Here is a 12,085-nt window from a genome sequence, read left to right on the forward strand (position 1 = left end):
CGGGCGCTTGGACGTGGGTGTTTGCCAGGTTCGGTCGCATTTGATTTTTGGTTGTGTGCCTCCATTGTGTGCCTCGGTGTCAGTGTGATGTCAGTCGTGTGTGTCTGACTGGACCTGATTCAGCTCTTCCTTTCTCTGAACCCTTGCATTCTGATGACAGCATGCATTCCCCTCGGCCTCAATTCCACCCTCCTTACAAACACAAATGCACCAAAACACATTGTAACGACCGGGAACAAAAATAGGCCAATGTTGTCATGTTCCATGTGACCACGAACGAATCATTTTAATTCAGAAATACTCTTAACTTAGACGTAAAGGAGACTCTCGCCGAATAAATATCCCCATCCTCTTGTTTCCGAAGCATACTTTCGGCCTAAGAGAAAGAGTATCCCCGTTCCTCCGTCTCGATCCGAATCCGTCCTCCGATGCCGTCAATGTCCCGCACGAAGTCGTGGATTTCGAAAGGTTCATCGCCTGTTAGAAGTCGTGTGCATTTCCGCAGGGCGTGTCTGCGCGCCGTGTTGTCACCACATCATTAATTCCTAACACCTCTGCCGTCCCGTAGCTCGGCAAATATTCCAGAGAGGAATGGTTCCAATGTAGAAGACAAAGCTGTGCTGCCGGTGTGGCCGGGAGGGCGGGTGGAATCGGTTGAGAGTACAGCAGAATGCGTTCGGGGGTCGACTCTGTTGTGTTTGTGCGGCTGTTGGCGAATGGGGGTTGAGGCTTTGGCTTTGCTGCGCTTTGTTCTGGCTCTCAGTCAAACACCGTCAGGGCCAGTTCATTCTGTCGCACCTGTCTAAGCTCACGCCACCGAGAACCGTACTCTCTTTGACCGAGAGGTCAGGCAACCGCTCCCGCTTCCGAGAAGGACTACCCCGGAGGCAGCATGCTACGGCGTTCAGAGAGAGCCGCTAGGAGCCACCGGGCCGCTGAGGTGAGACATAACACGTCGCTGTTATACGAGTCATGGGATCTGGTGGAACTAGAGGTGACTGTGCTGCTGGATCCATGAGGCGCGGAGGTGGCCCGGGTTTTCCCTTCGGACATTCTTACAGAGAGAGGATGTTCTACGCGTCTCGTATGCTCTTTGTTTCTTATTCGATCTCAGATTTTGATGTATTAAGCGTTTAGATTTCAAATCAATAATACTCCCCGGGATCGGTGTTGTCCGTTGCCGAATGGATTCTCTCACTTTGTGTGACAAAAGGGTTGTTGGATGAAAACCTGTTTCTACGCGTTTAGTTATAGAATATAAGTTTGATAGTCTACGTAGTGTCTTACGGATTATTGAAACGCTTCGAATAATTCCCGACTCATCCAGCTTTGCAAGCTGCTGCCTGGAAGACGGTAAATAAAAACGATAAATAAGCACGTCATCCCACTGCTTTATTTATAAAGGCATTAAAGTCAAGGGTAAATCGATCAGTGGCAGAAGCCGATTAGTCGGAGAGGTTTTGTGTCACAGAGGACTAAAACACAGGAAAGGTTGAGGAAGACGACCAGCCAGCAGAACCGTCCCAATTTGTCAACCGAAGACCCTCTTGTCAGACGTCCTGAGGGATGCTGTCGTGTTGGTTCAACCGCATCCAACGTCAGGATACAGGCTTTTGTGTTAAGAACCTTCATAACTTGGTCCTTTTTTTTTCGCTGTGAGTCTGCGAAGGTTCAAGTTCTCCGGGTCGGTCGTTGTCGTTGTCGTGTCTTTTCGCGGCGGCTGGACTGGGTTTTCGTCCTGAAGATGTTTCCCCTCATTCCAGAGCCTCCTCAGTTCAGAGCTGAAGAAGCAAACTTGAGAACCATGTTTGAGTGACCACCTCGCAGCCAACGAGCCAGAAAAGAAGAGTCTCTCACTGAGAGTCAATGCAGTTTGCGCGACATCCCCCAATGCTTTGCATGAACGGAGGCGCAGATCTTTGGACGCCTCCTGGAAAAGGAGATCAGAGAGCATTAAGTGAACTCTGGCTATTTGGAAAGGAAAAAAAAAAAAAAAAAAAAAAACGCCTTCATTTTGAATTTCACCTGTAACTTCCAGCACTGTCATTCAAACGTGATGTTTGATAGACTCCAGAAACTGCCCGGATAATCTCAGACGACCTTTTTTACAAACCTCGGTCATCTCATGGATCATGGAGCGGGACAGTAGACGAATGCTACGCGTCCCGCCTGCAGCACAGGGGTTGGTTTTGTGGTTTTGAGGTGAGATGCTACCTGGAAGCCTTGCTACAGCGATCACAGAGGCCCTCAAAGGCCGTCGCTGCTTCAGGCGGATATTTTCGCCGTTTTCAGTCGTGCCGTGACGGCGTACTCGATGGAAATCACGCTGCGGCGGCAGATTTATTTTCCCCTTCCTCTCCCATGATAAACTCATCAACATACACTCTCATGCTGCTAATCGACTGGAGAAAACACCGCCGTGTCACACGGGGGCCTTGATGGGCAATAACCGCCTCTGTGCGAGAGGGCTGGTTGCTTAAATACCGTTTAATGTCCCGGCCAATGTTTTCTGCCATTTATTTTCACACATTCAGCCCATCTAGTTAAAGCCTGGGTAATTTCAGGTTTCCAGAGCATGTGTGAAGGATCTTGTCCGCTGGCTGTCTTGTAGTTACCTGCTGTTAGGTGAGGTTGGGAGGGTTTACCTGCCAGAATGACTTTTTTCCTGGCACAGCAGCTTGACACAATTTGCTGACACAATTTGAGAAGTCTCCCTCTCCAAGGGTTTCAGGAGTCCAGGAGCTGTGTGACAGAACATTAGGTCACCGGGTCCTCCAGTTTGGCTGCCCAGAGACACCAGACTCTTGGGACACATCAGCCGGGCAAAGCTCTCGTCACGGTCTGTCCGAGGACCCGGAGGTGGGATGATGGAGCTCCCTGGCTCGGGTCGTGGTATCAGATGGATCGTCAATATTTCATGTTTGACTTCTCGTCAAAGAACTTTAAAAGGTTTCGTCCCCAAAATGTCCTCGGAGGTTCTCAGGCCTCCGGGTCGTAGTAGATTCTTGTCGAAATCTTCTCGTCGTGGCAACTGGACTTGATTTTACTAACTTCTCATCCGAGAGGCCTTCAAGTGAAGGTGTCCGGTTGCCACGACGAGAGGATTTTGACAAGAATCCCCAAAAAGAAGTGCCTGAACTTCCCTGGGGAATCTACCTTCATTGCAACTTGGAGGGAGCAGCCACGAGGTGGAACCTCCTCACCATCTCCTCTGCCTCGGTTAAAGGCTGAGGAGAAGGATCGCTCATCGAGCTGAACCCGATGGACTCTTAGCTTCGTCGGCCACCCAACTCTGTCACTGAGACGTCCAGGAAACACCGTGAGCAAACCACAAGATTTAGGAACATAATCAGATTGCGTGCCGATAAGATGCCGTCAGACCCGGCCTGAGCAGGACGGCGGCGACTGGACGCGCAACCACGACTTCTGATTTTGGTTTGGACGGTTGAAAAATGAACAGTCGCGGCACAGCCTGGAAAAGCAAACAAAAGAAATCTTCAAGCACCTTCTGGCCCAGTTCTGCTAGAAGTGTAAGATTTATGTTGCGCTGAAGTTTGAGCTACGATGTGACTGAACTGCGATCTGCATGCAGAGAAATGCATGAGTTAAAGGAATCTTCCAAATGACAAATATGCAGAAAGCAAAGGCTCGACACCTCCATCTCTGAGTATGTATTGCTGCGAAGCAGACTCGGAGTGTCTTCTTCACGCCGAATATCCCTTTTAAACTCTGCGACGGCTCGTCGTCTGCTCACAGGTACCTTCTTTTCAAATGCACGTGATGATATGTCTAGTTTTTTTTACCTATCTGCCGGTAAACATTCAGCCAAACACACCGGTTGTGAAACTCAGACGGTCCCGTCAGCAGGAAGCGTACTTTATTTTCGGCGTGTGATGAAGTTGTGTCTGTGGTGACTTCAGAGGGGAGCTCCCAGATCTCACTGCTGACAAACCATAGAAAATGAATGACTCCTGGTGGCTTTGACAGAAAGGTAGCGCCAGCCAACGCGGCTGCTTTTCACTTGAGCTCAGCAAACTCGGGGATCCGACTAAATCTTCGACGGATAATATATCATTAAGGAAGCGAAGTAGATGGTTCTTCATGCTGTCAGATGCCATGAACTAATTAACAACACCTCTGTCATTGTCACCGTCTGTCTTCCTCGCGACGCGGTCGAAAGAGTTTGATCAACTGTAAAAGGTTCTTCTGTATGCGGGCCTGTCTTTAGGTGCCTTACTTATCCAGTATTGATATACGTGTCATTCATTTGGATGTAATACTGTGAACTTTCAAGATGCTCCTCACTCATTAAGCTTGATCCTTGGGATAGGAAGCCATAAAAAATGATTCATCTCTCCAGGTATGCCAGGTGTCGTCATTGAGGGTTAGATATGTGCTTGTGCCGTTATTCATTAAACTGCACAAAAAGATGTGAGGCGCGTATTTGAATTCCATTTGTTATGGAAATCTGACCTGGACTCCAACCCAACTACAGCAAAGATCACGCTCTTAAACCAGATCCTCAGGAATGCAGGCCCCATTACGTATCTCCATCTCGATTGTTTGTATCCCGGGGGTTGAACTTTAAACACCCGAAGGTCTTCCATCCGCACCTTCCGCCTTTATACGCTTCCAGCTTTATATGTCAGGCAGAAACCATGGATGCTGAAAGTAACGTACATGGCCGTGAGTTTGTCTGACACAGTCCATGCATAGTTCAATCCTTCACTAACATAATAGAATGCTGGAGTTGCCAAATGTTTAAACGTCCAACTCTTTTGGTCCATGATGGTCATATCTAGTGTTAATGCATTCTTGACTGTGGTATCTCCTCAAGGACTCCTGGAGTCCTTAGAATAGATTCAGGTTAATCTCGGCTGCTGGATGTCCGTTGAAGGGACCCAAAGCTGAGACGGACCGGGCGTTGCGATATTTGACGCTCCCCAACACCCCACTAAACCGATTGCCAGTAATCACCTTTGCATCGAGTGCTAATGCTAACTGGCACAGCAGCCATTTTGATCCGGAGCAGAGACTAAAATGCCCCTCTGTTGTCAGGTTGGCCGACTGCTTCAGTTTAGAGGTTCCTCAGTACAGTGGAGATCATACTGTTTTTTTTTAAGACTTTTTTGAAAATATTACAGATGCTAAAATTGAGTTAGCGGGGCAAACAGTGCACGGCGTGCACACAGTCGCCTGAAGAGTGCAAAGTAACGAGGGGCGGCGCTATTGTTTACGTCAATAAATCACCGCACTACAACACATCCTTCTATCCCAGAGAGCTGAGAGTCCTTTCCTTTTGAAACCTTTTCATGAATGCAGCCATCAGACTTGAATTAATTCTCTTTAATTTCATTTAAATAAGGCTGGCATTCATGATGACAAAAAAAAAAGGTTCCTTAATGATAGATTCTGCATTCATTTCAACACCGACCTTCAGGAGTAATGGACTTCAATATTTGACAACCAATCGGAAGCCTGTTTCCGGTCACGTGATCTCTCCACGATTAGATGGAACTGCAGTCAACTCGCTGAGTGTTGGATGCTAAGACAACAACCACGTGCTTTATATTTAAATTTCATGCGTCCAGAACTGTTACAGGAGAACATCCGCCATACAAGCACGCGCCTTTATTTGGCATTGTTTCCATATTAAAGCGTTACATAAGATCGGCCGTCGTCCCTGTGCACGAGATCATCTTCGAGATTCCAGATCTCCTTGACGTATCCATCGGGTCAGGCGTGAGGGGGAAAACCCGAACTCCGGTCAGCCCGACGCCTCATAGATTTCGACGACACCGCTCTGCGACAAAGAATGACACCAAGATCATGACTAAGACCTCCTCTGGAGTTACCGAGGGCGACCGTGCATGACGCTCCACATATGAACCAACTCGGAGTAACACCCAGGAGCCGTTAGCCAGGAAAGCAGCGCTGCGCGGCTAATGTAGCAGGGACTCTGTGAAGGTTAAATGTGACAAAAAGGATGCTAAACAGCTTCAGTTCTCACAAAATGTAAGAGATGGACATTTAGAACATATAAATGTCATTATAATCAGCCAGAGAACCTGCTGTTCCTGAAGACCTGAAGACCTGAAGACCAGGGCCATCCAGCCATCAGGTTCAAAACCAAAACCTGTCCTATGAAGGACAGAAGAAAACCAGTCAAATGTCATCATGTAACGTGATACAATTTCACTTCGAGGAAACTTTTTTCCGACGGAGTTGGTGGACCGACGGTCTCCTCGAGAGATGTAGATCAGATCTGTCGTTTCTATTCACACCTTTAAAGACGACGCTTTTCTTTTCTCATCCTCACCTTTCCTTCTGTGGTCTTCGTTCTCCTCGTCCTCCCGCTTCCCGGCACGTGACCCGTTTCTTGTCTCCGCTACGGCACGGGCTTGTGTTGCATTTTTTATGGGAACATGCTTCCAGACCTTCATACTGTACTCTAAGTCCATGAATTATAGAAGAAAGTGACAAACAAAACAAGCTAAATCCTTTGACTCCGGACTTCAGACGACAAGAGCTTCAGCCTCAGCTCTGGAAGCATGGAGGACGGGGAAGACCGAACCCGCCGTCGAACGCAGGCTTTCGTTTTTCTCTCATTTCGCCCGGTTGACGATGTCAGCTGCTTAAAGTAGCACCGCTGGAGGATTACACTTGTGTTTTCGCTTTTGACTTCATCTCATCTTCTCTCCCGGAGGTCCGTATTCACGCGAGATGATCGTCAAAGTCCACCGCTGTGTAAGTTATTCACTCCGTTGCATCACCGGTTAAAACTTGCGTTCCTTCTCCCCGCAAAACCGCCTGCTCTGAACCTGCCAATCATCTTCAGGCTTAGGACTTTGCTGAGCTGTTTACCAACAAACTTCTGACCTTTCTGATTTGGAGGTGTTAATATCCAGAAGACCTTCCCCTCACTGGAATCCATTCTGGCAGAGATTAATGTGGAAAACAAATTGAAGAAAACAACAAGGAAATGCAGCGGATCACTTAAGATTACAAAGTGTGACTAATCCAAGGTGTCAATAGCTCTCCTCCCTTGTGAGCAGGTGTGTGTGTGTGAGTGTGTGTGTGTGTGTAGCCTGATTTGGCAGGGAGATGTATCTTCTTCGGTGCGGAGTCTAATTAAAATGCAGTGGCTCTGCAGCAGGAGGCCTCGTGTTGGAAATATAAGGAGGACGGAGGTCAAGGCTGCTCGCTCTTCCTGCCGCCTTTATGTAAGTGACTGTCAGCGGAGGACACACAACCGGGAACAGTCTGTGCCCGGAGTGTGTTTTCGGTGTTGGTGTTGCCTGCGAGAGGAGACAAAGGTCGTCGGTGATGAGCGAGCGATGGCTGGGACGCACTAGCTGGTAACCTTTTACAACACCGGGTTCCAATTATTCGGTTTTAAATGATGAATTAGTAAAAAAAGAAATGAACGGAGGGAGATTCATATTCGTTCTATTCGTCCTCAGCGTAAAGATTGCTTTCTCTCACTAATCAATGATTCTACTCTAAGGCAAGGGCCGAAAGCCCATGAGATGACGGCCGGCGCATCAGTCTGTGAGGTTTCTGCGTTCCGCGACCTTTTCTCGGGTTTCTTTGAATTGTATTTCAGTCGTTTCATTTGTCATTCCACCTTTATTACTGTTGAAGCGTCCACACGTTTGTGGGCGTGATGTCGCTTCTATGAGGCGTTCGGGGTCAGGGCCTCGTTCCGGGTCACGATCAGAGCTCGCAGCGGGACCGGCGACGCCGCCCAACTCGGGGATTGACGCGTTCGTTTTCGGCTTCGGTCAAACAGGAACGTGCGCCGTGGTTTCCGACTCCCGGGATTCGTGTTCTGGATCTTGGCGTTCAGTAGAGTGAAGAGAACATCTGCAATCGCAGAACATATCCACGGGGTTTAGTGCGTGCACGGCTGTTTGAGAACCCAAACTCTTGCAACCAGCGTGCACGTCGGGACTCGGCGCAGGATTTTATTTGTGAGCTTGTGAAATGCGTTCCCCTCGAGGATCCCTGCGAAACCCGTCCAGCCGTAGCTCGAACCACAGCTGTCCGTAATAGCGGCTTCTCTCCTTTCCCACCCGAAACCGGGACCTCGACCTTCGAAGGAGGAACCTACAGGGAGAACGTTGTGGTCTTCATTTCTCCCTCCGTTTCCCAGATATGACACGGCGAATTCTCTCAGCTCATTACAGAAAATATTGCGGTAGAATGGAAGACCTACGAGTCCATCAGCCCCTTTGGCGTCCTCAGCAGGGACGAGTTCACATCTTTGAGCTCCACCGCGCTGCTGCCTTCAGTCTGCACGCCGGGCCGGCCGACGGTTCCGGCCTCCGCTGTGAATCCCGTCGTCCTTCTGAACTATTTAGTCAGCGCTCACTACACTCCAGATGGAAGATGCCTGCCGGAGCGTCTCCGTGACCCGGCCGGCCGGTTCGCCGTTTTGAGCTTAAACGCAGCGAGGTTTTCACGTTTGTTTATTTGGTGGTCCAGCTGACGGCGGGGCGGCGCTCGGTCCTCCTGGATGCGCATCGTGTTGGCGGGCGTTGTAATTACTGCTCGTTACGTTCGTACACGGCGGAGGCCAGCTGTGGAGGCCAAGGGCCGCAGGGCCGCGGGGTAATGAGAGCAAATATAGGGCGCTGGGAGGGGGATGCACACGAACGCGCTGCATGGAGCGCACATGGATGCACAGGAACTATTGGCACACAGACCTCCTTCTACCAAGCACTTAGAAGAAGGTGATAAAGGAGGGTCTTTGTCTTCTGCTGCATTGAGTCGTTTTGTTGTTTCGCCTCGATGGCGGACGAGGACGGAGCCTCCAACCAAAAGGAGGAGGCATCTTCTACCCGCCCTACAGGCCGGAGCCGTCCGGCACCTCGTTTCCATCTGGAATGAGATGGTTCTCCAAGAGACGGGTGGTATTTCTTTGTATGGGGAGGAGGAATCCTGAAGGAACGTGGGACCCGAAGTCCACCACTGTGATAATGATTGTCTGTCCATCCGTTTGAGATGCTTTTTGAGATATAACCAGAGGCATGTCGTTGTTTATGAACAAGCTGAGGCTGTGAATCAAAGTCCACCGTCAGGATGGGGAGTGGACTCACGTAACAGGAGAGCACCAAAGAGGAGCTACATGACCGGCAAGCAGGAAGAACAGGTCTTGCAGTGCAGGGAGTCCAATCTGATTGCTTGTAAATTTTGTTATAGGATGGGACCAAGGGGCCTTCTGAGCGTCAGCTTCCAGCGATCCGTTTCAACAAACCTCTGCCGTTTTGAAGAGATTCACAGACCGTTAAAAGAAAGCCCACATTCGGAGCAGCTTCTAATTCGGTTCCTTCAAGCAGGGCAGGTTCTACTCAGGTTCTCCAGAGCATCAAAGTCCACGTTCCTGATTCCAACCTCAGAGCTGTGATTTAATCTTAACACCGTTTTAAATCCAAGCCACCATATTTTCCCGAATATCAGAACCTAAGCCGTCCGAACCAAACTACTGTAATTTCAAGACGATAAGCCGTGACTTTTTTCACTTAAACAACAATGTGGCTAATATATGGATTTTTTTCCAGGGGGGCTAATGAGCTTCACGCCGCTAAAACATCTATCCTCGTCACATAGGACCGATGAAATGATCAGGAAATTCTGAATCCGTTCAACTCAGACGCCGAAGAAAACGACTTAGACGGTTTTAGTATGCAGGAGGAAGCCCAAGATAGCGATCGGCTAGCCCAGGGGTCGGCAACCCGCGTCTCCCAGTGGCTTGGGAAGTATTTAATTGAAGTGTATTTTTTTTGTGTTAGTTCCTTTTTTAATGCTAGTTCTAAATTGGCTGATTATGGTGATCTTGAAATATTAAAAGAAATTCATATTTATTATTTTTCAACGCTCAAAATAAACGTCACACTTGCGGAAGCCGGTACACCCGCCAGCCGGTATAGCCCCGATTTGCAGATGTTGTGCGCAGAAGTTCAGGAGCAGAAGTCCCATTAACCAGGTAAAATAAATATTTATGAAGATATTTTGCAAATATTTATTTTTTTATTGTTTACAGACACAGCGATTTTTTTTTTTTTTTTTTTTTTGATTTATTTTAAAATACAGGTTAAGGCTCCGCTACAAGCTCTGAAAGTTCAAAATGTGTTCATTTCATAGATTAAATTTAATTTTGTCTGTAGCATTTCGTGGATTTCATAAGCAACACACTACACACTTGTTTATGCAAAGTGTAAAGGTAACAAAAAGCAATATATACAGTGGTACCTTTACTTTAGACGTCAAAAAGTAAGTGTGGCTCCCAGTGTTTTCTTTTCCGTGGAAACCGGGTCAGAATGGCTCTTTGGGTGTTTAAGGTCGCCGACCCCTGGGCGAGCAGGTGCGGCTTATATTGAGGTGCGCTCAATAGTCCGGAAATGAGGGTATCTCATGGCTGCTGGTGACACTGCTGGTTAGAACATGAGACAAACCTCTTCCTCTGTTGTGTCGTTGGTCAGCAGATGATGGCTGTGTGTCCTTCCTCTGCGGTTTAGTGGAAGCGATTCAAACCCGTCACCATCTAGCAGTTAACCTGACCTGCTGAGAATCATGTGGCCCTCAAGGCAGAACGTAGGGAGCGTCTGGTGAGCCCGACCTTACGGGGCTGCACGATGAATCGTTTGAACATCTCATCCACCCAAAGGTGTCTCCTCAATTGGAGGGTTTCAATCTGTCCGTCACTGGGAGGGATTAGACCGGAATGAAAGAGCAGATCTTCCTTCTCCATGGAAGAGCAGGAGGCCTGAGCTTCTCAGCCTCTTTCTGGAGCTTCGGACCGCTTTCCACCATCATCACCTGAGCAGTCAAAGCTGCACAGGTGACTGGAGGTAATTTGAGGCCATTGGTCAGACCTTCAGCCATTCAGAGCGATGGAGGACCTTAAGTATCTCCAAGCAGGGAAATCAGAGCTCTGTCTGAGGAACGGCAAGTTTGTCTTAGATCTTTCATGAAGATGAACGTGACTTCTTTCTTTTAACAATGATTGTGTAAAGCGGGCCGGACAACGCTTGACAATTTTACCGGGGATCGGGGGTTGGTGGTGCACGCAGATTGTTTATACAATTGTTTATTACAACTCATATGCAACTTTATGAGCAGCTTCCACGTAACTTTGCGGCAACAACATAACACTAGTATAATGAAGGCTTCATTGCCGCATATTATGCGGAGCTGTCTCGATAAATCCACATTTCAAGTTGAGCTCCTGGTATTGTCTGTTAAAATCTTTCTTTTTCTTGGGAGTTGTAGGCTCTTCTGTCTTCTGAAAAGAAACTTTCCGTCTGACGTTTGTCTTTTACTCATTTTGCTAGCTCGTGGGTCACATTTTTGGCGCTCGAGTGACCGAGATGTATCCAGCGATTCCGGTCATTTTTCACAATAAAATATTTTTCAAAATAAGGATTCTTCAGATTCAGATAATAAATCCAATTTCGATTATTTCTTTGGCGGCCTGGTACCGGTCCGCAACCCGGTACCACTGGTGTAGAGCACATGTGTCAAACTCCAGGCCCGCGGGCCGAATGTGGCCCGCCTTATCGTTTTATGTGGCCCGCAAAAACGTCTTAAACCTGTGCATTAACCATAAACTACATTTCCCACAATGAATGCCAATCAAGTGACGGCATCCCGCCATTAGATTGCAGTGTAGCTACACAATGCAGTTTTCAACAAGAAATACAAATGACCCCTAAATGTCCAGGAAGAGCAAAGTCGATGCAGGTGGAAGGCTGTTTCAAGAAAGATGGGAAGGCGAATACTTTCCAGTAGAAAAATTGGCATGTCTTTTGTGTTATGTGGCAGTGTCGCATTTTGACACCAAACACTGAGCTAAGTATGCCAAAGTCAGCCTTCCAGAAAAACAGCAAATAGTCAGAGAATCAAAAATCAAACTACGATGGCAGCAGAATGTCGTTACGAAAGCCACATCCAAAAAGAGAAGTGAAAGCTAGATCATTGTGGCTTAAGAGTTGCCATTACACGTAGCCCTCGGTGAAAATGAGCTTGACAGGATCGGGAAAGAAAGGGACATCGAACGTTCCCGTCCAAGTCGGCGCTTCTC

The sequence above is a fragment of the Fistularia commersonii genome, chromosome 17, assembly GCF_037954325.1.
Source record: "Fistularia commersonii isolate RoL2024-O1a breed Wild chromosome 17, RoL_Fcom_v1.0, whole genome shotgun sequence".
NCBI classification, from domain to species: Eukaryota; Metazoa; Chordata; class Actinopteri; order Syngnathiformes; family Fistulariidae; genus Fistularia; species Fistularia commersonii.